Source organism: Coturnix japonica, chromosome 1 (genome assembly GCF_001577835.2).
Source record: "Coturnix japonica isolate 7356 chromosome 1, Coturnix japonica 2.1, whole genome shotgun sequence".
Taxonomy (NCBI): domain Eukaryota; kingdom Metazoa; phylum Chordata; class Aves; order Galliformes; family Phasianidae; genus Coturnix; species Coturnix japonica.
In genome coordinates, this window is record NC_029516.1 from 6,243,138 (window position 1) to 6,269,113 (window position 25,976).

General features: G+C 45.5%; 1 protein-coding gene across 8 annotated transcripts in view; it reads right to left on the bottom strand.

Annotated features, from left to right (window-relative positions):
- FRMD4A (FERM domain containing 4A) overlaps positions 1–25,976 on the bottom strand; it is a 327,545-nt gene that overhangs the window by 116,488 nt on the left and 185,081 nt on the right. Inside the window, exon 1 of one of the 8 annotated variants that reach the window (XM_015873131.2) lies at positions 10,243–10,580. The exons of the other annotated variants lie outside the window; for them this stretch is intronic. The gene's annotated coding sequence lies outside the window, so the exon portion shown is untranslated. Of the gene's footprint in view, positions 1–10,242; positions 10,581–25,976 lie in introns of those variants that run through there. 8 annotated transcript variants of the gene reach the window in all.

The window sequence follows — 25,976 nt, forward strand, 5'->3', positions numbered from 1 at the left end:
GTAGGCAGGTACATGGTTAGTGTGCATGGTGGGGGTGGGCTGATGGTTGGACTACATACATGATCTTTGTGATCTTTTCTAGCATCTGTGATTCTACAGTTCTGCACCTGGAAGATGGGAAGAATGATTCTGCCCTCCTTTGCAAGACACTTTGAGAGACGTCAGTGACAAGTTTTGACGTATGCACTTGATTATGTGAATGTGCTACAGAAAGCAAGTATCTCTTCTGGTTACTTGTGGGATCTTCTGTATCTTGGCTGCTTTTCTCAAGGAAAAGACATTTTAGTTACCTTTGTCACAAGCAACAGACTTTAAATATCATTTGGAGGCTCCTACCCAAATATTTACATGACGGTTTTCCTAAGAAAGACCATCTGGCAGCTGTTCTGCACTGCTGCACGAACCACTCTGCTGACTTCCCTCCTCCCTATTCATCTTTGCTGTAACTCCAAACACAGGTTTGGAATGTCCTATAAACTGTCTGCAGCATCTTTGTCTTTAGCTGCAGTGCGCTTTGCTAGTCCCCGTGTGTGTGTCATCTTGTCACTAAATTATCTGCAACTGTCCACAGAATCGCTGCATCCACTGCAAACAGCAAAGGCAGCAGGAAGGAATGACTCCAAAGGGAACCTTTCCCTTTCAAAGTGCAAAAATCCTCTTGGTGAAGGCACCGTCACACTAAATAACTACAATGCACCAAATGCAAATGCTATTTACAATGGCAGTTCTATAAATACTCATGGCACGTTTCATTAGCCGGTGACTACAGAAATAAAGAGGATATGGTGTATTCTTCCATGACTCAAATCAGAAATTGTAATTGGAGGCAGAAAATTTCCTAAACGCTCACTGCATCTATAGGAGGCAATTACCGTGCTGAGCACACAAAAATCAGTGTCACTCTGCCTGCCGTTTGGACAGACCCGATGAAAGGAGATAGAGAGAGATGACAGCCCGATGATTAAAATAAAGCATTAGATTAAACACCCTGCTCCCACTTGACCATTTCTTACTGCTTTCCACCCTGCTTGCTTTCCAGGTCTAAAACCCTCCTGCACACCCATTTCTCTGTTTTTCCTTTTATTAGATAGGACAGTGATGCTGCAGGCTTATTTCCACCTGAACATCACTGACTCGAAGCTCTAAGAGTGAGGAGAAATACAGGATAAACTCCAGGCAAAGATACTGCCATCCAGTCTGGATGTGTTCCTCATTTCCACCACTTATCTCCATGACTCCATCCTAAACCAAAAGTGATATGTCTGGTCTGTAAACTTTTGTTTGTAGAGGGAGAAGAGTGATTTTATTTTGGCAGAAGAGTTATGGCAAAGGGATAATCCTAAAATAAGACAAAGAAGTACAGGTGTTTCTCACTACAATGGATAGAAACCCAGCAGACAACACTTCTGCCATTCAAGTTGATTCACTGGTGATGATTTCCTATTGGAAATGCTACTTGATGTTCTGGAACAGGACAGGTCAGTTGTAAAGTGGTTGGTTTTTTCCTACAAAGGAGATCCTAATCATACCCTTGGACATTTGCCTTCTGTTCAGATCATTAAGGTTGGGAAAGACCTCTAAGATACCTAGATAAAAGCCAGGAAATATATGTCAATGACAATGCTGCATCTCCCATAGGATCTGTAGCACCAGAGGAATGTATCACAGAATCACAGAATGACCTGGGTTGGAAGGGACCTCAAGGATCATGTAGTTCCAACCCCCTGCCTGGCAGGGCCACCAAACATACACCTTTACTAGATCAGGTTGCCCAGGGCCCCGTCCAACCTGGTCTTGAACACCTCCAAGGACGGGGCATCCACAAACGCAAGTCTTCTGGATTTCCTGCAAGCATTTTGTCCTTCCCCTTAAATAATCCACGTCCATATCCCACTGAGTAGGGAATGAAGAATTATAGCATCATAGAATCATCAAGTCACAGAATCATAGATTCATAGAGCCAAATGTTCCTGGAGCAGAAGGGAAGGTGTGTTCATTGGGATGAGCTTCATGTGACCCAACCACTCTGCGAGCACTGTAGGAGAGCGACCAGATGAGCACTAAGGAGAGCTGCAGGCTGGGTGACCTGGTGACTTCCCTGTTTTGTCCTGAGAGCTGACAAAAGAGTTCCTGGCTTGCCCAGGGGCTCCATGCTTCCTGAGGGCTCCAGGCAGTGTTTCCTAGACCTGAGATCCCCCAGAGAAATCTGCACAGGTTGTTTCTCATGTTGTCTGCAAACAGCCATCAGCAAAAACGTTCTGATTCAGCAAAGCACAGAGCCGCGCACATAAATCCCTTTTATTTCAGCGTGACATAAGCAAGTGTTTAAGTGGCTTACTGTATCAGGGCTGAAATGAAAAACTGTCTCCTACGGTCCTTAAGTCCATTTACAACATCAAGCAATAACTCTCAGGCGAACTTTAAAGCTGGGAATGCCGCTTCTTAACCTCAAAACACTCAGTGCTTGAGCCGTGGAGTTAGAATTAAATGTAATTCCAACGCTGCATTTCAAACCGAGCAGGGCATTACCCAACAGACGCCTAAATCACTGCTCTGAGAGCGGCTGGCCACAGAACTCGGCTCTCAGCTATATCCTGAGATAAGAAAGCCCTTTCCTGGACTGGATGGCTTCCTCACTAGAGTGCAGGTTGTGCTGGTTTATGTCACGTATTGTTTTCTTTCTTAAAATAATACAGATCTCAATCTTCTCAAATGGAAGGAAACCAGGCCATCGTGAACCCGCTCTGCCTTCTGATGTTAATGCAGAGGAGGGCTTTCCCAGTGCATACCTCTTACCATGTTTGACTCTTTCTCCCACATATCTCTTGCTGTTCCCTTTCTTGGCGAGAAAAAACAGTTGGCAGCTTAAAAATATATCCTTCCAAGCAAGATCCTCACTGTACAAGGCAGGAGCCAAATCTAAGAGATTTGGGCAGAGCATCCTCTGAGCTCTGGAGCTCTCACCAACCTCAGAGAGATGGCACTGGTTTCAGACTAGAGGATTCACTGGCTACAAATATCTTATATTTGACAGACTTGTAACTCATCTGGTCCTCAGGAAAACTGTTCCACTCCTTTCTTGATACTGAGAAACCTCATCTCAGCTGGTCAATTGTAACAGCAGTTCAGTGTGGATGCTTGCTATGGACCAGTGTTTTTAGGTGAAGAAAATGCTAAAGCTCTTATAGTTCTTTTGTACAAGCACATTTTAAATGAGTCATATGGCAAGCTGATTGCACTGAGCATCACTGTGCATCTTTATCTGAGGAGAAACACATCGGTCCACATGACAGCATTGCAACCCAAGGGTCACGTCCTATGGGAAGTGCTGGGCTTGCAGCTCAGGCAGCTCATGGCCTCATCCCACTGAACTGACTGCGGGATGTGCTGTTCATCCCTACTCCAAAGTAATGCCCAAAGGCTGCAAAAGGGGATCAAAATGCCACTACTACAAAATCTATAGCAAAAAAACCCCTCATCCCTATGATAACATGACATGACAGTTAGAAAATCTCCCCTGCTGTAAACTTCCCAGTTAAAACCTCAGATAACTTGACCTGCATGCAAATTTTGCCTGAGCTAACTCAGCTCAGGCAGGCTGTGCAAAGAACATCATTATTCATAGAACTGTAGACTCATCTAGGTTGGATAAGACCTTGAAGATGATCAAGGCTAGTCACCAACCCGAACTAAACAGTCCCATCACTAAGCTGTGTCCCTTAGTGCCACATCCACACATCTCTTAAATACCTCCAGGGATGGGGACTCTACCATGTCTCTGGTTTGCCAATTCTAATGCCTGACCAACCCCCTCTGTGTAGAACCTTTTTTTCCCCTCCTAGGCTAAATTTATTATCTAGATAAGAAGCACTTTAAGGTACTGACTGTTGTTTCATCCCATATGTGCACAGTATACTGGAAGAGCTTCTGCTCTGCTTGCTATGCACACTGTATGTTCTAAGAGAAAAGGATCTAAATTAGCTGCTAGGACTCTCCATTACCAATAGTGGACTCCACAGCCTTTTACAAGTTGCATCAATGCCTCTTCAGGGATTCCTGGTCACTTTCCAATTCACTCCTTACTCTGAACTGTAGCAAAACCCACATGTCATCAGCATGATGATGACCATGCAGTACTAAAGTACATAGCAACTGATAATTACTATATTTCTAAGGATGTTAGGATGCCTGTTAATCTCTCCTACATCTGACTTTTCACTCCTTGTAAATATATATAAAAATGTTGGCTTTTTTTTTTCTTTTTTGGTACAGTTTCACACTTCAAACATGGCATATTTTCAGCAAACTGTTCCAGATATCACTCATTTGTGCATGCAGACAGGGTGGTAATTACATGAGAGCATCCAAGTCTCCTGGGAAAACATTTGTAGGAGGTTTGGTTTAGTTAGAAAAGAGAATAGGACAATTTATTTGCTGCTAAAATGTACGTGATTTGCTGGAGAAGAAAAAAATCAATGTAGGTTCATAGGAAGATGACCAAATTGACACAAGGCAATAGAAGCTGTAGTATGCATGAAATATTTTTAAGGGACAAATTAAGATTTAAGGCTCAAAGTGTCCTTTTAGCACTTACTGAGTCTATTGTACCGACTGTATCAGCAAGCACTTTGAGGTGTGAGTGGCGATCACCCGGATCAATTGAGCCAAGGCACGGGGTTGTGTATCACTCAGTTAGTCTGCAGCAGAGCTGGTCAATAAACTGCACTAAACAGTGTTAGGTATAACACGTAATAGAAAACACACTAGCAAAAGTCATTCCAGATGTGGAGGGAAAAAAAAAGTAAAACATTAATCTGTATACATAATTGCTTTTTTTTTTTTTTTTTTTTTTTTTTTTTAAATTCTCTTTCTTTCTTTCTTGTTTTGAATAACACTGTAAGAATTGATATGCTTCCAGTGTAAAATCATGTCATGGGGTCACTTCCAGCCATGGCTGAGCATTGGGGTTGGCATGCACTGGGTGCTCTGAGCCAGGGCTGCAGCCTGGGTCTGGGCAGCCACCAGAGATATTCAGTTGGGCTGATGAATACCAACCCCCAACAGAGCTTCCCAGGACTTAAAATCAGAATTATTAAGGTTGGAAAAGACTACTAAGATCATTCAGCCCAATCATCAACTCATCACCACCATGCCCACTAAACCATGGCCCTCAGTGTCTGTTCATCTATCTTCTCAGTGATGCCAGGACTTTGCATTGCCTTTATTGGGAATGCTTTGCCTGCTTGTGCAGAAATGCTCTAGGGATTAGAGAGCAAGATTTAAAAACCAGTTCTCTCTGCATAAAGGCAACTCATGAAAATATAAATGTGTTCCTCCTGCAACCTATGCAAAGGAGAAGTCTGGAATAAAGCTCTCTGCCTGATCTTGTCTTTGTTCTGAAAGTCTCTGCCTCTGAAGAGCCAGGAAAGGATGCTCCGTTCTGGGAGAAAGCACATCAGCTCTTCAACACTGTGCAGAATCAATGCAGAAGAGCTGAGGATGGAGACAGAGGAGAGAAAAGCCTGATGCAATGCCTACAAACTCAGTGCCTGGATCTGATACCTCAGAGCATTGCTCTCTGAGGAAATGATGCCCATTTAGGAGCAGCTTTCTGCCATGTATGCTGCTGGCTGTGCCTGCAAAGGGGCATTGAGGAAGAGAGGACGTAGCCCAGTACCTTTGCACTTACAAATTCCCCATAGAGTCTCCATTGGCAAACTTGGAGCATTTCAGAAAACATCTTCTAGGATCACAGAATCACAGAATTGTAGGACTCCAGAGATCATTGAGTCCAACCCCCCTGCCAAAGCAGGTTCCCTACACCAGGTCGCACAGCTCGGCGTCCAGGCGGGTCTTGAATATCTCCAGAGAAGGAGACTCCACAACCCCCCTGGGCAGCCTGTTCCAGTGCTCGGTCACCCTCACCGAAAGAAGTTCTTGTGCACATTCATGTGGAACTTCCTAAGCTCCAGTTTCTGTCTGTAAATGCAGCACTGAGGCCTCCATCCTCCCTGCCCTTGGTGATTCAAGATGGTGACACCACTGGCAGCAGATCCAGGGCTGCAAGGCATATCATGGAGCCCGAAACACTTCAGGCATTGATTTGTTATTTTTTTCCCCTCCAGATTTTCCTGTTGAGCATTGTGAGAGGCTATGGAAGTTGCCTTGGCAAGCTGCTTGTTTTTCAGCATGCTTCAATGCTGCAGTGTGTGCATGTGCATGAGGCACGGCCCTGTAACTCATTACACATCCCCTAAATCATCCTTGCCCCTCTGAGCGCACATTTCACTGGGAAATGAGAGCATCCAGGTTCTCCCGTGGCACACACACACATGTGGAAGCCACATGTTGTGATGATGGGCAACAGTGGACACAGCCACGAGAGAGACCATCCATGCAGAGCAAGGGCAGCGCAGAGTTTTAAATATGGAAAGACCTCAATCCACTTTATGCTCCCTAGGAGAAATGCAAAGTTTCAGCTGCAGATTTTGTGCTGACTCTCAGAGCTGCTCCCTGTGTGTGGGGGCTTTCCATTACTGGCGTGCCCTACATAAAGCCACTGTGAAAGCAGTAGGGTCATTCTCCCGCTGCTCCCCTATCTGCAAAGTAGTTCCTGCTGAAACCCGGTGTGAAATATCTCATCTCAGATGGACGGGATGCCAACAGTGCTGCAGCGTGTGTGGGATGGCTGCAGCCACGTTGGATCCCACGCGGTCAGGAAACCCAAACAAAGTTGGATTTATTTTGGTTGGGAGATCTGGGAATTTCTAAGAAGGAACAAAAATAATCCAGCCACAGAGCAGGTTGGCAAGCCCAGCAGTCATTGTTGAAATGTTATGTGTTACATGAAGAACTGCACACACAAAGGATTTCTATAGCCCAAAATGGGAGTGTTAACCTCCTTTTTTTTCCTTCTTAGCATTATAGGAGATTTTTAGCAGACATTTTAAGGTAAATTTAGATGAAAAGGGTCAATTCACTTCCCTTGTTGTGACCTCAACATCTTTTCCATAGAATCAATAAGGTTGGAAAAGACCGCTAAGTCCAACCATCAGCATATCACCATCATGACCACAAACCCTGTCCCTCAGATTATTACACTAGGCAATACCACATTCCCCAGGCAGGGGATGTAAAAGGCATCTGAGAACATCATACAACAGGTCAGGACAAGAGAAGAAGGGCAGTGTGTTGGATGGGAAAGGAAGCTGGAAGAAAACCTGAACTAGAACATCATTAACTGCACTGAGAATCAAACCATGCCTGCTCCTCTGATCTTCTTTGCAATTTAAAGCTGGGAAAAGACTGAACTATCAGCTCACAGAGATGGACCCAGCATCAGGCACAGGGCTTCGTCAACATGAAAGTGCTCCCAGAACCTCAGAGCTGATCAAACCTCTGCTCAAAGATAAGGATCAGAGAGGAAACCAGAAAAAGTCATTTTGGACTTGAATTCATCTCCAGAGCAAAAGACAGGCACTCCAGCTCATTGTGTAGCCTTGGAAAATTGTTTGTGGTTTTCTAGGAAATAGGACATATTGAGATTTATAGCAGTGTTGAGAATTAAGTTGTTAAAAGTCTGGGAGAAGGGGAAATAGAAAGGGACGTTATCAGCTGTGGTGGTCCCCAAGGCCATGCTGAGCAATCTGCTGCTGGCTTAGGAAGCCAGATTGCCTGGAAGAGCCTGGGACAGCCTGGGCAATGGAGCTGGATGGGGCTTGTAAGCAATTCAGACACAACTTAACATTATCAAACTGCTGGGCCCTGGGGCTGGGGCTGCAGGGCAAGCTCTTGGAAGGAGCAAGCCAGCAGGAACGGACAGAGGTTGGCACTGCCACTGACCTTGGGATCCAGCTGTGTCTCCAAGTACACTGCACCTGGCAGGGAAGCCTGGGGACCTCAGGGAGCCATAATCACTTGCTCTGCTTTGAATGTAAGACACCTCCAGTCCCTGAGAACTGAATTAAGGCTGCATGTTATGCTCATCCCAGCGATCTATCCCATTCCTGCTTCGCTGGTGAGAAGTGGGTCACACAGTGCCTTACTGCAGCTCCAGGGGACACTGCTGAACCTCAACCCCAAACCTGGTTGGTGCTGGATTAACACTTTCCCTCTGTACTTTTCCTGAGGGCTTCACACATGACCCTTCCTTCTCCTTTGCTCTCCTTCCACACTGATTCTTCAGGCTTCAGTCTCACCACTGCACATTTCAAGTTCTCTCTAATATAATTTTTTCCCCCCACTTATAGTTGTACTTTGCCTTTGCCACATTCGAGCCTTCTGCTGTTATACAGTAAGCAACAGCAGCAACAAGGAAGATGTGTATGACTGTAATAACCTGTGATGGTGTCGATGAGATTCCACGACTCGAAATGTCCTTCCTGGACCCATGTCCTTGGTGATATCACCCAACACACTAACTGAAGCCTTTGGCTTTGCAGAACAATACATCATGATCTCTACAGAAAATCCTCTTTGCACCATGAAGTAATACATTGCCCTATGGTCCCGAGTGACGCAACGCTGTGACCATGGTATCACCAAATACCAACTCACACTGCTAATGCAGTAATGAGTTCAGACACACAACAAGACCACCGGGAACAGTATGCCAGGAGAGAAGGGAACGTAACACCTCTCTGTGGCACAAGGCATGTCCCTACTTGACACCAGCACTTGTGGCCCTGGATAAAGGGATCCAAAGGCAAGAGCATCCCTCACAGCTTGAGGACATCCCATCCATGGTTTTCCTTAAACCAAACCCTAAATCCTCCCATGGCCTGACAGTGGGATTAAAGTTATCACACATGCACACAGAAACAGAGCTTGTATTACCTGGAAAGGACAAACCCTGAAGAACTCCTGTGCACAGAGGCCAGTGCATCAGCTACTGCAAATCATTAAGATCTCCTTAAAACACGTTTTGCTTCATCTTTTTGGAGCCTATTGGGAAGTTGCTCCAGAAAGGTGCATAAACAGCTTGGAGACACCAAAGACTGAATGATCTTTAAGGTCTCTTCCAACCCAAGATGGTTTAAGATTCTATGATTCTAAGCCAGGCAGGTGAACCACTGCCTGGTCAGGGTTCAAAGTATTGGGAATTCATAGAGGAAGAGTTATGACCATTTTAGCTCCACCGAAACCTCTCTGGTGCCGGGCAGGCAGGAAAAATGGCACAAACACCCACACTGGTGGTGACCCCCTCTGAACATGGATGGGAGATGCTCATCAGACCCTGGGGTCCAGTATGGAGGGGTGAGATAGAGACACCCCGGTGTGCAACAGCAGCAGCAGAGCTGAGATCCAACCTCTCCATAGTGCCGCCGTGTGCGGTGTGCAGACACCACACCTCCTTCCCAGCAGAAAGGGAGAGTGGTGCCGAGGTTTTATTCAGGATGAGGTTTTAAAACCCCAAACCGAAGCAGTGAGGTGGAGGGTTTGATTTCTCCGTGACCCGGCTTGCCTGATAGAACAGATCTGCCCACTCACTCCGGCATCTGCGTGGTGCTCTATTGCTAAACCGCTGCCAGGGCTATTATTAGAAACAATTGTCTCTCCTGGAAATTTAACACAGAGGCTTGAAACAACTTTTCTCATGCCCTCCCCGGCAGTGAACGCGCTAACAATGCTGCCGAGGAGCCGTCCTTCCACGGAGCGTGTCTGCAAGGCGTGCAGATACACCCAGACGGGCACAGTTCAGAAATACAGCCGTTTATTTGTCTTTTCTAACCCTGGATCTGCAGCAACTTTTCTGCTCCGATTTAGCCAAAGGTGCACAAGGGAAGGGAAAAACAAACGTGCCGGGGGGCTTTACCCCTTGTGAAGCCCCCCCAGTTCAGTGTTAAACTTGCTGCAGCCATTTGGAAAGGGAAGGAGCAGTCCATCTTAGCAGGGACAAGCATCCAGATCGGCGGGGAGGGGAGGGTCGGGAAATCGCACACCAACCCTTCTCCCCCACACCCTCAGCCCCTAAAATCCACAACCCAAGAAACCTGGTTGCCCAGCTCTTCTCCGTTACTCGGCCACCGAATTCAAGGCTGATTTGCTCTTATTTTTTTTTTTTTTTTAATTGGTGGGAGGAACGGAGAAGGAAATCAAAGGGCAGAGCATTTCTCTCCGATTCAGATAAATGGAGGGAGGGGGCGTGGAACCACTCGCACACTGCGGCTTGGGCTTCCCTGCGGGGTTTGGGGCTGGAAGGGAACCCCGGGGCCTCCCTGCTGCAGACAAAGACCCCGTTACCTTCTCCTGTCCCTCGGCGGCTCCTCAGCTCCGCTCCGGGGCTGAGAGCATCCCGATGCGGCAGCGCTGGAGGCCGCGGTGCTATCGCCTCGCATCCATCTCTCGCACCTCCTCGGCGGCTCCACGGCCCTTCCTCGCTTCCCCGCTGCCCTCCAAAGGGTCCCCGGCCTCCCTAGGAATGGGGCGGTGGGCAACTGCTTCGCCCCATGCTCTGCTTTGCGACGCTGCAGTCCGCTTTCCCCTTCCTTTCCCCGCTTGCCAGCCTCCGGCACCCGGCTCCTGCACAACCGCCACCGCGCTGCGATGTTGGAGTGGGAGAGGAGGGAGGAGGAGGAGGAGGGGGAGGAAGGAGGAGGAAGGCGGGAGGAGGGCAGCAAGCAGCAGTTGGTGCTGGGTCATGTGAAGCAGATGAACCCGGCTTGGGCCTGCCGATATCTGGGCTCCCCCTTGCTTCTGGGAGGAGAAGGAGGATGGTAGGATGGAGGGATGGAAGGATGAGAGGATAGTGAGATGAAGGAATGGAAGGGAGTGGGGGTGATTGCTTTCACCCTCAAACCCACATGTGAACACCTTGTGACGAGGGGGGTGGGGTGGGGTGAATGCTCTGAATGCACACATAGCACTGGCTGGAGGGGGGGGAAGAGAAGGGTAGTGAGGGATCGGGGTGCCACAGAGTGGGCAGGCAGTGCAGCCTTGGGGCTGGGGCATCCACTGTCTGTCACAGATTCCCCCCTGCACCCTCAGCTTGTAAAGAATGCAGCTGTGATGGGATGGAGCAGTAGAGGATGCTACCTGAAAAGCATTTGTACAGACCGCACTAGCAATGGCAAGGATCTTCATAGTCATCCAAGCCACTCTGCCCCAAGCCTATAGCGCTGCATGGGGTTATTGTGGCCAAAGTGCAGGACCCAGCCTTGTTGAACCTCATCCCATTCACCTCAGCCCAGTGATCCAGCCTATCCAGATCCCTCTGAAGGGCCTCCCTACCCTCATGCAGATGGACATTACCTCCCAACTTGCTGTCATCTGCAAACTTACCAAGGGTTCAATCAATCCCCTCATCAAGGTTATTAATGAAGATATTAAACAAGACGGGCCCCAGTACCGGCCCCTGGGGGACACCACTTGTAACAGGTCACCAGCTGGGGCTCAGCAATCACCCAGACCAGCTCCCTCAGCACCCAAGGGTGAAGCCCATCTTGTCCCATGGACCTGTGACAGTTCAGGTGGAGGAGGAGCTCTTTAACTATCTTCACCTGAATCACTGGGGGTGTATTCTGCATTCCATCCCAGACTTCCAGATCAGGGTGTAAAGTGCCCTGAGGATAACTGATCTGCCTATTAAAGGCAGATGTAAAGAAGGCACTGAAGAGGCTTGGGGGGCTACAAAGTGGTTTTGGGTGCAATAGTCAAAAACTTTAGCATCAACACAATTCTCTCCCCTTTCTTTAAGGACACGGACATGAAATGGAGCCACAAATGCAACCACAGACAGGCTCTCCTGTCCAGCTCACTCCACCCAAGGACTGGCTTTGGTTAAAAGGGCTAAATATAGAGGTAGCTCTGGCTGCTGACAGTTAAGAGCAAGTGGCTGAGGTTGCCCAGCTCTCCCTGGAGGCCATCTAAGGTCAGGACATGGTGGCAGGAGGCAGCAAAGATACCCATCTCTGCCCCAGGAAAAGCAAAGGGAGCACAGCAAGGGTAAAGCTGTGTCCTGTTGGGGATTGGATGTGGTTCAGCTCAGATCCTGAATGCTGCTTGCGACCAACAATGAAAGATCCCATTCTGAGGCTGTTTTTTTCCCCCCACAAAAACAGGAGGGAAAGTTGCTTCAAAGGAGTGCTCACCATGCAGGTGCCTGCTTGTTCTTGTTTCAGTGCAGGAATATGCCAAGGCCACCGGCTTTGCCCTTGGGATAGGAAGAACCTTCACATAGCAAAGCCCCAAGGTGATTTCCCCACCTGTCTCTGAATAACACACATTGTCCCTCCCTGACCCATTTTTCTGTGGCAGGTTCTGCCTCCAGACCCAGAGTGGAGCTGGTGTGTGGTGTAGTGTTATCCAGCTGGTGGTAAAAGAGCTCACCTGGAGGATTTAAGTAACAGCAAGAGATTGGAAGCCTCTAATCGGAAACTAATTTGCTTCATGCATAGCGTGAAATCTGGAAAGCAAGGCTTGCTCTGCCCAGAGCTTCAGTTTTCATCTTTCAGTGCACGTGTGGGGAGTTTCATTAGGCTTGGCTTGGAATTATAGGTTCCCAGCAAGAGTTCATCCTCTCCCTTCAGCACTAAGCCTGGATAAACAGGCATGAGTTTTGGGCAAGTCTGGAGGCAGCCACAGAGCATCCTTCTTTATGCCTTCTGAAGAGCTGGTTTTCTGATGGGGTTATCTGCTTGGAGGTACACAAAGTATCCCACTACACTCAAAACATATCTGTGTGATTCCAATGGATCCTCCAATAGCTTTGGGGCATTGGCACCAATATGGAAGGACCTGGGTCATGACTCAATTTCGCATTCATGATGAAACATTCGTAATAAAATTAATGTTCTGAGTAAAGATAGATAGTATCCTATGGGCCCAGCAAAGAGCCTGGAAATGTTTGTTACAGCATGGAAGAATAATAGAGCATTGTTTCTACCAAGAGTCTGTCACAAAAATGAAACTAGACAGAGTTGTTTGCTCCCCGAACAGGACAAGAAACTCTTTCTGGATCTTCTCTTAGGTTCATTGTGCGCCTTCCCATAAACACCCTGGCCAGATCTGAGCTAATTCTTTAGTAGTAAGGTGTTACCCCAAGCTACAAGGACTGCAGGGTAGAAAAGAGGGTCTGTGGAGGATGCAGACCAACACCTGCAGACATTTGTTTGTGTGTCTATAAGAGAGTTTCATCTCAGAGCAGATGGAGACCTCAAAGCCCACCCATCCTGATTAATGCCTGCAGGTTGGCTGCACTGCAGTGTAGAGGCAACACCTCCAGAGTAGTTTGCTTTCCCTTTCTTTCTCTCCTGTGATGCAGTTCAGATTTCCTCAACAGTATCTCTTCAGGAAAACAATAACAAAGAACCCAACACACACACACAAAGCTTTCACCTCCTTTAACACTGTAGCTATAATTCATCAGCAATAGGGCTTTCCTTCAAGGAGCTTCTGTAATTTCACAAGGTCTCTGGATCTGTCAATACCCAAACAATACAACCCAGTAACAAACATTTAGTCTGGAGGTAGTAGAGCTGCTGTCATTGCAATGAGTGGAAGCAGGCGATAGCTGCATCTCTTCCAAGCTGCTTTGTATCATGGCAAGACCCAAAGAGACAACAGTAACCCAAATATTTAACTTCCATATACACAGAGGGAAGCCTCCAGCAACCTATGTGCCAAAATAACAACATGCTGATCCCTTTTGTTGGTTCCTGATAACAAAGCAAGGAACAAACACCACAGCCTTGTGCTGAAGAACCACTGTTGACAATTCACTTCCACTTTCCTTAGCAAAGATTAAAGTACTGAAATATTTTACAGAGGAACAGAAAACACGGTGATGGGATTATGGTGCCTTCAAAATGTGTGAGCTGTTACATGAACATTTCTTGCGTTTTCAGGAAAGCTTAATGAATATTGTCTATCCTTGAACTGCATTAATTAGCACTAAGGAGTTGGAGGAGATGTCATGTCATGAAGTAATATTCACACTAAGACAGTGATTTGCATCCATAAGCAGCGCGGTGCTTCACAGAAGTCAGTGTTATTTCCCCGTATGGTGCATCAGAGACCCATGGAAGTTGAGAAGGATGCTTTCAAAGAACATTTAGGACATGCTGAAGGTATCTAACTGCCAGTCACCTGTGGGAGGTGTTTGAGGATCTAACTCCCTTGCATAACTTGTACTTTTTGAGTGGCAGTAGAAGGCTGGAAAACCTCCAAAACATTAAAAAAAAACCCAAAACCAACAAAACCAATGATCTTAGAGAATCATTAAGGTCAGAAAAAACCATAAAGATCCACCCACTCCCACCATGCCCACTAATCATGTCCTTCAGTGCCACATCTACACCCTTCTTGAACACCTCCAGGGATGATGAATCCACTGCATCCCTGGGCAGCCTGTGCCAATGCTTCACCACTCTTTCTAAGAAGTTTTTTCTAATATTCAACCTGAACCTCTCCTGGTACAACTTAAGGCCATTTCTATGGTCCTATTTCTGTTTCCTGGGAGAAGAGGCTGATCTCCCTCTCACCACAACCTCCTTTCAGAGCGCTGTACAGAGCAATAAGGTCTCCCCTGAGCCTCCTCTACACCAGACCAAACAATCCTGGTTCCCTCAGCTACTCCTCATAAAACTTGTGCTTCAGACTCTTCACAGCTTTGTTGCCCTTCTCTGAACACACTTCAGGCCCTCAGCATCTTTCTTGTAGTGAAGGGCCCCAAACTGAACACAGTACTGAGATGTGGCCTCCATGCAACAAACATCTCAACTCTAGGAAGCAGAATGCAGACTGATGCAACCCAGCCATTCCCCCAAGCCAATAGGCGGCTCTTTTTCACTTCCACAGACCACAGCTAGTGAGAGAGATGAAGAGCTGTCAGTTCCTCGTCCGAATCTGTCCTCCATCACCTCATTTTTCTTGCAGGATGAGTTGTGTCCTTGAGATAGTTTATGCTGACAACTTTGGAAACCAGGTCGAAACCACAGTGGAACTCATTCAGAAATGCAAAATGCCTTCACTCAGCAGCAAGACTTGACTCATATAACTGGAAGAGCAATAACAACTGTCACAGCACAGCACACTTCAAACTGGAATAGCTCCAAATTTGCTGTGTGGAGCATGAGTTGTTTCTAATTAAGCCTTCCACCGAACTGCTTCACTTCTGAGATGAACTGTGGGTGTTATTTCCCACTGCCATGCTTTCATTAATTTCCAGGACAATCCCTTAAGTAATTGGGGCACAAAGGGAGGGGGGAGTGGGAGAAACAGGAATTTAGCTTTGGACAAAATAAGCCTTTGGGGCATCTGATTAATTTTCTCACAGGCTTAAAGGATCTCTGAGAGCTGAAGAGGGAAGACGACAGACCTCACCATTTCCAAAGAGTCAGTGCAATAAATCCCCATTCATTAGGTGAAGAAAGTGCATGCTGGGAGGACACTGAGCTATTAGATAGCTCAGATGAAGCTGAGCTGGTCTATTTATAAAATTTGGTCTTCGCAAGGCAGTCAAAATGGATGGTGGGTCACAAATCCTGTCTGCTGCCTACAGCTCCAGCCTGGGGCTGAGAGAGGGACACAAGCCACATGTAGGTCATCCATGTCCCAGTTAGCTCAGGGTAATCCTGGCATCTAAGAGACCAAACAAAGTGAGCAGCTGAAGTGTGAATAAGGGAATGAAGATGACCTCCTTCTTCTGGGTTATTCAGACCTTTCTGGGGTGACAGCAGGGAGAGGGGTAGTTCTTGTGGTCCCCTCACTCTTTGCAAGCCATGAGCTTGGAGAAGACAGAAGGAAATCTACATGGGAAGTGTTGGGATCCATCCATATTCTTGCAAAAGGAATAGAAAGGATGGGGGTTTCCCCTCTGTGATAGGAACTCCTTCAAGCCAAATCTCCTCTGGGGTGGAGGAGACAGAGTATCTCCATTTTCACCTGAAATGGCCTGAAAGCAGAACAATACAGGAAGATGTGGTAGGGGCCTTTCCTGTCACTAAAATGGGCTGCATGGTGGTAGGTGAGGAGGCCTCACCCCAAGGGAGAAGAGCAGGGATTGTTGAAGATGGATAGTGGAGGCATGGAAGAAAACCAGAAACCAGTCATGACATTGGCAACTGAGATCTGAAGAGATGCTTTCAGACCACTGACATGGTACAGAAAGAAATGAAATGCATGTAATACAAGGAAATCTCATTCCTACGAAGGCAAGTGGACCACTTCCATCTGTGCAAGGGAAAACACTGAGTAAATGGCAAATAACTGAGAATAAAGCTGAATTAAGAGGAGGTTCTCCTCACCTTTCCTCAGATGTCACATCTAGTGAACAGTGGTGGGAGCCACCCAGGAACCTGCTTAGGTGACAGAAGGCAGCAAAGGTAATTGTGAAGAACACAAAATGAGTCAGCTGAGCTCTTTGGGCCCAGCAGCATTCCTCCTGTTAAGTAAAATGTACATGCAGCTCCTGGATGAGGCTGCATATTAAAGCACTTCCTTTTGCATAGAAAAGGAGAGCAAACTAATTCTTCTTTTATGTGGTATTTTATTTTGCATAGTTTCAGATAAGAATGTTTCTGTAGTTTTACACTGCCTTCTACTGTAGATCACAAAGCTTACACTGGTTGGGAAAGCCAACCTTATATTTCTAAGGGTGACACATCTTGCACAAATCCTGAGAGCATCCACAAATGACGCTGATACAATTATTGATAACTTTTGCTAAATAAATTAAAAGCAAAAAACAAACATGTATCAAAAGCCATTTAGGCAATGCTTTCAATTACAACAATTATAAAAGCTCATGACTTGCCAATTCCTATTACTTTTCAGACATAATTCTCTGTTTCTCAAAACATTTTTCTCTCCTCTATTGCTTGCCCTCAAAACAATGTAAGGAAAAGCTGATTATCATAAGTAATTACTTCTGTAGCCAAAGCTGCTGTAGGTGCTAGCAGGGGGTAGCCTAATTTCAGATGCAGGTGTGGTTTATAAGGTAACCTTTTCTCCTTATTGAAAGTTTTCACTGTCTCTGAGGCAAGATCATTACCCAGGCTGAACAGATGGGAAAATGGAGCCATAGAGAGATCAATTTACCTGGGTAAGATCCCACAGAAAAATGGAGAGAGATCTGGGAATAAATCACATACCTAGTGACACCAAAGCCTTTGTGCAAACTCAGGACCCTTCTTCTTCTCCCAGCTCGTGAATCAGTGATTAACAAAGGCTGCTCCATTTCTGACAGTTTAATCAGTGATTTCTACTTTACACTTTGGTTGGCTTTGACTTTTTTAATCTTTATGAGGCAATCCTTGCAAAGAGAGGAAGCAAACAAAATAAATCTAGGTGCAAGGGAATCCTTGTGTCATAAAAGTGCAATGAACAGATTTCATTTGCCAGAAAATATTTATCTGACCAATAGTGTTTGCATTTAGGCCCAGTCAATTGCTTTAATAGTAAGCACCCAAATTACATTTAATATGAAAACATTTAAGATGAACTGAGCATCTTCTAAATAAACACAGCAATAGTCATAATGGTGCTCTGCTAGTGCCAAAGGCTCAGTGTTACTTGATTTACTGTTTAACTTGAGTCTAATTGCTGTGTATCTGATGTCTCTGGGAGAGACGGCTCATCTGAACACAATTTCCTTTTCATTACCAAAGCACACCAGGAATAAAATCCAGCTCTTCCAATACCCTGTCCAGGGCAGTCACCACAAGACTATTAACCCTCAGCTAAGGATATTGAAAAGCTCGATTAATTCACTCCATAAATGTAGCTCATTTCCCCTTTGTAGGCAGTGGCCTGGTTTCTGAGAGCCTAGTGATCTGCACAGTTGGCTCCATGCGAGGTCTTTCCAAAGCCTAGCAGTGGTTGCATGGGTCCATAGAGACTCCAGCCATAAAGGGGCAGGAGACACTGAAAATGGCCTGTTGATGGACGGAGCAGTCCTTGCTGCTTGGTTATTATTTAGAATATGGGAGCCTTGGATTTCAGTGCCTGCTTTGAGGACACTCTCTGTTTGTAGAATCATAGAATCAAAAACTATCTTGAGTTGGAAGGGTCTTACAAGGATCACTGAGTCCAGCTCCCACCTCCACACACAGTACCACTCAAAATACAAATTCTATGTCTGAGAGCACTGTCCAAACACTTCTCGAACTTGGGGCCATGCCCACTGCCCTGTGGAGCCTGCTCCATGCCCGCAGCCCTTTGGTGAAGAACCTTTTCTCAATACCCAAAGGTGTTAGGAGGCATCTGTCTGCAGGCACTATGCCGTTCCCTAAAAAATCAGCATTAAACATTCAATCCTCACTTTGGCCAACCTAACTCAGAGCCTGAATTTGCAGGCAAGAGGTTGAAATTGCCCTGAAGCACTTCTTCACCATGACCACCTTCTCTTCCAGAAGCAAAGAGCAAGAGGGATTTTATCACTGAAGACTGATTAATGCCATCAACTACTTAACTATCAGCAAAAACATCACTTAGTGCCCTTTGTAATTTCTGCAGCTCTTTTAATGCCATTGCAGTCTTTGGGCTATAGCAAACTAGATGCATGTTTTTAGTATGGGGAAGGATGGATTTATGATGAGGTCTTCCCTCTTCCACCCATTTCTGTGATGTTTTGCCTCTTGCTATTCCACTGTCCTCATCTATAACCTGAGTTTGATCGTAACAAACTTCCCTGTCTCTTGGAAGAACTGTGAATTGTAACCCATTGGACCTTGAGAAGTTAATACAGATTTGAGCATAATGCATAAGTCAACATTTTCTAAGCTGATACTTTTAGCAATGAAGCATGGGGATTATTTTATATAGAAAACGGGGATTTATTAAAAAATACATATCTTTTTCAGATTAGCTATAGTGGCATATACCACTGGTCAGACAGGATAAATGGCAATTAAGATGTACAACAAACTGAGTAATGTTTGGGGTTTTTTTGGCTTTGCAGGAATGCTATGATGGTGACTGCAATCTTTTTTTTTATAAGACTTTGAGTACATTTAAAGCATTTTCAGATTAAGTGTGTTAGGAAGGTCATTATTACAACAATTCAGTAGGCTTTTATGCAATTAATGTTTGTTAGATGCATATTTTTGGGCACAAGAAGTCAGTGGAACCTGACAACCTTTAAGGTCTTTTGCAACCTAAGCCATTCTAAGATTCTAGGGTTCTACGACCATAGCTTGGTCATAAACCAAGTCTATCGCCACCCACTGGACACACAAGCAGAATGAACTCACCCATCCCCAGTGGGTTCAGACCATGCCAGAGGGGCAGTGATGCTATTTCCCCAGAAATGCTGATTTTCCCATTCCCCAGCTCTCTTGCAGTCATTTCTTCCTCTCCTCCTCCTTCCAGAGGCAGATGCCTTTCTGCAGTAACAGTGACTTTACACAGGAGTGCCAAATCTTATGATAGATGACGTTTCTCTGGAAATCTGCTCTTCTGGACTGACTCCAGTAAGTGAAGGAGAATGGAGCCCAATTCTATACTTTTTAATTCATTTCATTATTTTAAGGCAGGGAATTAAATGAGAGGAAAATGGACAAAGCCAATAGTTAAAAGATGACAGCATCAAGTCCTATGCAGGGAGAAGAAAAAAAGAAGTTAATTAAAGTTCCCTTTCAGTAATTTGCATGGAAACACAGAGTGAAATGCTGACCTGGTGGTCTTGTTTCAAGGGAATTAGAGGAAAGATGTTTGCTCTGTGGCATTCCTGGGGGAATAGGCTGAAGTTTTTTCCTGTTCCAAGTGGGAGAAAGGAATCAAGTGTGGAAACAAGTGCTGGGAGGCAGGGAGGTGGGCAGAGAGCAAGAAAAATGCTGCCTATAAAACTGGTTCGAGAAATTAGCAGAGCTGACATTAATAAAAAGAGTGAGTACTTAATGAATTACGTGTTGCTGATGATAGTTGAGCATAATATAAAAGTCTCTTTACCAGCACTGGGATTACACTGACAAAGCACCATGCATGCTCTCCATGCAACTTAATGCAGTTGCAATGCTGGTCAATTAACGGGATCAACTCAAGGACAGGACAAGCATGCTTGGGGCCATTGCTCATAATGGGGCTTTGGTCACCCAGCCAGAAAGAAGCAGAGAGGACGTGATCATCACGCACATCTCAAAGACCGAGTCCCATTTAATTCCAAAGGTAGCCTAAAACCAGGCCCAAAACCCAATATAAGCCTTGACCAATGCAGGGCTAAGGAGGCAGGGGCTGCCACTGCTGCTGGGACAGTCCAGCCTCACTTGTCAATCCAAGTAGACTGAATTGTGAAAACATTTTCATTAACAAAATAGTATTGCTTTTGTTGCTCTGAGAAATAATTTACATAGAAAATTCTCCCAGTGCCTCTCAATGCCCTCCTATTTGTACACATATCTTCCCCTAAGATGTAATCACCATTTACCCCCTTCTCCCTTTACATAGCTATCATTATCATTACTGGAATGACTGCTGTACAAACAGTGTGTCTTTCCATGTGAAATGATAAAGTAACGGTTTCACTCCTAGATGGCAGTATAAATTATTACATAGGCCACCCTATAATCTCTGGTCATGTAGTACAGCATAATAATTGATTCTCGAGTCACTAAAGCTAACTAACCTGACCGTAAATCTAATTCTTGAGCAGTGTTTGCTATTAAGAAGTCAACAGCTACAATAGTTACTACACTGCAGTTATGGAGAAAATGCTGATCTACTCTAGGCTTGAGGCAGGGAATAATTGTAGACTCTCTTAAGACAGGGAATGTGATCATTGGTGGTGAATGGAGACGTTTTTCCATTGGTAATCAGATAGGTTGTGTCTCTGCACAGTCAAATCCAGAGTCTTACAGCAACGCAGTTCCTATCCTACACACAGCCACCAAAGCTAGGATGGATCATTCCAACTGCATGTGGCTCAAATCAGTAAATCCTCAAGGAAGAGAACACAGATTCAGATTTCAAGACCTTTGTGGCTTCATTAATGTGTGTGTGAATATTGCACTGATAAACCCCATAGATACTTACACCTTTCTGCTCGTACGTGGGGAGTGGAGTCAAGAAATCCTACAGCATCTGAATTCAGGCCTCATGGTTAGATCCTACCCAGGAAAAATGAAGATATTTCATACCACATCACTAGGTTTTTAATTTTCAGGGCTGATACACTGGATATCACTGTACACATGCTCTGTCCTTTGATGCTTTGTAGCTGTAGAGCAGTTAGGGGAGCACACAGCAGCCACTATTTTGCTCTTCAAGTACAGTGGAGAAGTTCTGGGCATCAGAACTTGTCTGGTTTCTGCCCTGGTGGCTTTCAATGGCACCAGAAGTATGAGAGGGCTACAAGGCTCTGAGCTCCCCACAAGCCTAGTGGCAAATGTCAAGCTCAGTCTGCTTTTATTGGGGGAGGAAAGAGCAATCTTTAATTTCAATAGTAGGTTTACAAGTATCTCAAGTAGGGCTGTGTGAGAGATCTAGAGGGAAATATGGAAATCATTCCCTTCCATGGCTTTCACTAGAAGTTCCTTTTCCTGCTGATTTCCCCTTGCAAAAGAATAAGCAAGCCCAAGCAAACAAACAAGGCAATCCATAGGAAATACCCTATTTCCCTCTCATCCTTTTACTCCCCCTAAACAAAATCCTTAAGCTGTTGGACAGTTGAAGACGTCTTGCTGCTTGTGACAAAGAGAGATGAGAAGCTGCCACCTGCTTCAATGCAAAACCAACTTTATGTTTCTGATACACTGGCAAGGACAACTGATATCCACAAAACCAAGTGACTGGAGTCAAAATGACATAAACTATGGCAAATGATTGTAAATATCATTTTTACACACTACCCGGCAGAAAGAGAGAATAATAATCATAATAAAAACACTTGGAACGATTCATTTGACCTTATGGTTGAATGCTAACGAGCACGCAAGTCAAAGCTGGCATCCCGTTGGCTGCTAGCACAGCACGGGCACCCTTTGGCTGTGCCCCCCAAAGCAAAAAAAAAGGGGGGGATGGGGGGGGAAGAGGAAGGGAGAGGGGGAAATGGTGACTGTGTTGTATGGCTGTTCATACATCAGTGTGCTAACAAGGTGCCTGTATGTTACACGATGCTTTATTTACAATGAACAATTGAAATCCTAAAATGTATTAAAAATAAAAACAAGCAGCTGTGGTGCCTTAGGAATAGTGGTAGGAGAGGCAAAACAAGCAGCACTGTCCCCCTGGGCAGCGCTGGGGCTTTACCAGACTCCTTGCTCAGCTGACACATGAGCTGGCGTTTGCTTGGCTCCCGCAGAGAGCAGGAGGAAGAGGCCCCTACCCTTTTTCAGCCCCTGACTCGCTTGGGAAACAAAAGCAAAAAGCAGCTTGCTTTTAGCACCGATTACCTTGCAACAGATCCACCACCTGCTTTCTGACCACCAAAAATCCTTCCAAAATGGACTGATCTGCAGCAGGATCAATGCCCATCCGGCACATGAAGGTCTGGGTGCTTATGGCAGGACTGAAATGTTAAATACCTCCAGCATGCTCATTTATTTATGACTTCTTCAGCTTACAGTAACTACAAGCAGTAATTGAACTGTGCTCGGCAGAGCCAAATTGATTTGCTGCTTAATAATAAAACCAAGTCCTCTGTTGATAATGGCATCCCTAGAAACCATGAGGTTGGCTGAAAAATGCATTCAAGGCACAGTGCTAACCCCAGGAGCTCACGTGGCTCCCCGTGCACAGCAGGATCTTTGCCAGATGCAAATTTCATGCTGGTGACTTAAAACACACTCCTCATGGCCTCCTGTGCCTAAGCTGGACTGTTTACCAACATTGGCATTGCTGTTGCTTAGCGTTTCATCAAGGATGGCAAACAGCTCATTTTTCTATAGCTTGTGGTTTTGTGAAGGTTGTGGCTCACCCCCAGTGCAATCTGCAGCGGCCTCCAGTTGCCTCTGAGTGAAAAGTAGCATTTAGAGTTAATTACAGAGCAGATGACGAGGGAGCTGGACCACCCAAAGCCCCTTCTTCATCTTCAGCCAAGGGGACCTAAATAGATGCAAATATCACAAATCTGATCTTGGAAATGCCTTGGAAATGCCCAAGACCTCTATGCCATCCATCATTGTAATCCTGCAAAATTCTCAGAGCAATACCAGCTTTACAAGACATGCCCGAAGATAGGATACACATCCAGTACCTTTGCACTCGGCTGAAAGTCTCTTTGAGATATTAGGTATAGTAAAATCAGAATACAAGCACTGTGCAGGTACTGACCCGTGTTGAGGCTGAGGTTGTGCTCAGTACCATGGCTACAAGGGACTGTCAGCAGAGGAGCAGCTGTCAGAATCACTTTGCTGAAGCATGGGTTTAGAGAACGTGCGCACTTCCCTTTCGATTACATGACTTTGAAAAGATGCCTCACTGTACTAATTGGCTTATCATTATAATGGTGTAATTATGGTTTATAATTATCCACAGACAGCTAGAGGGGAAAGAAGGGGTAAAAGCAGGACTCCTACTGAATGTGGTAGATTCTGATTTGGAAGGTCTCAGTTCAGACCAAATTCTGATCTTGGTTGTACTGGCACTGAGGTAGATCATTCTGAGGTGATGTGCTGGTCAGTTCTAAAGATGGGAGACACAACACCTTTTTCAACTGTTTGAATCATCATTACAATAGGAGGAAATGATTTATTCAGATGGTGGTGAGGCACTGGTAAGTGTTTCCCTACAGAAGCTGTGGATGCCCCATCCCTGGAGGTGCTCAAGGCCAGGTTGGATGGGGTCCTGGGCAGCCTGAGCTGGTGGGGGGCAACCTGCCCATGGCAGGGTTTGGAGCTGGATGATCTTTAAAGTCCCTTCCAATACAAGCCATTCCATGATTCTATGATTCTGTGATTGAATGACATCTGAGAATGAGCAAATGGCTGCGTCCAAGTAATTTTGAAGGCAGTCTCAAAGCTGTTGATCTTTAGATAACATCACTGTTTTGTCAGACCTTATGCATCAGAGATAGCTGGAATTGTGTACCAGGAACTGCCCAGCTGAAACAGACTGTGCTTGGATCATTTGAAGGAGAAGATCTTCCTGATGAGATTCAAGTGGAACTTTGAGCTCATCTGGACACTCTGAGCAGCTGCCTTCACCTCCTATTCCACCTTTACCTCTGGAAAGTCCCTCTTGCTGTGAAAATCAGATTCTCCTGATCTGTACAAAGCAGGTTCTTCCATGAAGAATGACTTTGAATGCATCAGTCTAACCTCTTCATGCTGTACATACTTCTGATAAGCCCATTGGGGCTCAGATGGGCCCAACCTCTCTCTCTGGTAAGCACATACATTTAGCCTGCACAGTCAGCCCCTGGGCAAAAGCAGGGCTTTAATAAGCTATAAGAACATTGGAGAAACAGTGTCTTTTCAGCTGAGAAAGCAATCATGCCAAAATGTCCTTGTGAACTCCCAGAGTCTGAATCAAAAGCAGTTTTATTCTGCCTATTTGAATGTTTTCAAATATTTTAGATTTGATTTGTGCTCCCCCAGCCTATGCACATTACATATCATCTTTGTATAATGACATATATCCGTATCCTAATCACCATATGAGAAAATACAAGAATAATATATTCCTATTTTACATATGGGAGATGAGATTCCTGAAACCACAGCCACAGGACTCAATTTTTCAGCTCAGGTGGCAAACACAGTTGTATTACTGGGGACAATGGATGCAAGGTGCCACGTTAGCCATGTTGATGGCCATCACAACAGGAGTGCCAGCTGCATCATTACGATACCCTCTGGCAGTGGCTCAGCAGCTGCAAGAGCGTATGCGATTAGTAATAAATCAAACTCATCCTGTGAATGTTATTGCAGGATATGATTACTTTTCACATGTGCCAGTAACAAGGCGAGTCAGATCCTCTGTTAATATAAAGCTGCCTAATTCTTTTTTGGCTTGGCATACACTTGAGACTCCACCCAATTTGCCCATATCAGCATATATTAGATTAGCTTCTTGATTCAAGATCAGATCCTGGTGAAATTAGCAATTTACAGCAGGGAAAACTTTGCCTTGTAACAACAAATGGAAATTAATATGAGTTACTTTGCATACTGAGCACTGCATTTTAGGAAAGCATATAAGATTTAAAGAAAATATTGCTAGAATCTTTTCATCAGGACTTATGCTTTCCCTTCCCTTCCCTTCCCTTCCCTTCCCTTCCCTTCCCTTCCCTTCCCTTCCCTTCCCTTCCCTTCCCTTCCCTTCTCTTCCCTTCCCTTCCCTTCACTTCCCTTTTCCCCTCTTTATGACACCTTTAAGAAAGCAGCTTGATATGCCCATGGTTCCCATAAAAACATCCCGCCACTGTCTCCATTCACAGTCAGCACAATGCTCTTGTCATGGGGAATTGCACAACTTGGGGTTTTCAGATCTGAGCACTCACTGTGGGATTATGATTTACAGTATATTTCTAGATGAGATTAAAGTTCAAAGGTTCCACATAAGAAAGTAACCAAGCAACATCTGGGGATGGGCTGGTTTCTCCCAAGGTCTGATGCTAGGGTTCCTGACTGGGTACTCCATAGGGCTGGGGCACAGTGTGGGGCTCAGGACCCCACTCAGCTCCTTCCTGGGCAGAAGGGGGAGGATTTGCTTTGTTCTGGGAGGTGGGAATTAACGATGGGCTAAAGGGAGCTTTCATGGGTCCAAGGCAAATACCCAAAAGCCAGGAGACCACAGAAGACAGAACCACTAAATAAATGAGGGGACTGAAGTAAATGCAATTGTGTAATTCAAAATCTATTGCAACACGCAAGGGAAAGTGTAGGGAGTAGTGGCTCCTCTGCTCTGCTCCTCTCTCTGGTCCTTAGGAGTCTGTACACCATGCAAGAAGCCAACCTTCTCCAGACCACTCAGACCACTCTAAATCCAACATTTGTATTTACCCCAGCCTTTCCACCTTTCCCATTTATCCCAGAAGCTCCTTTACTTCAGCGTGATCAACCACTATGCTTGGCAGAAGGAAGTAAAGAGAGAAAGTGCCC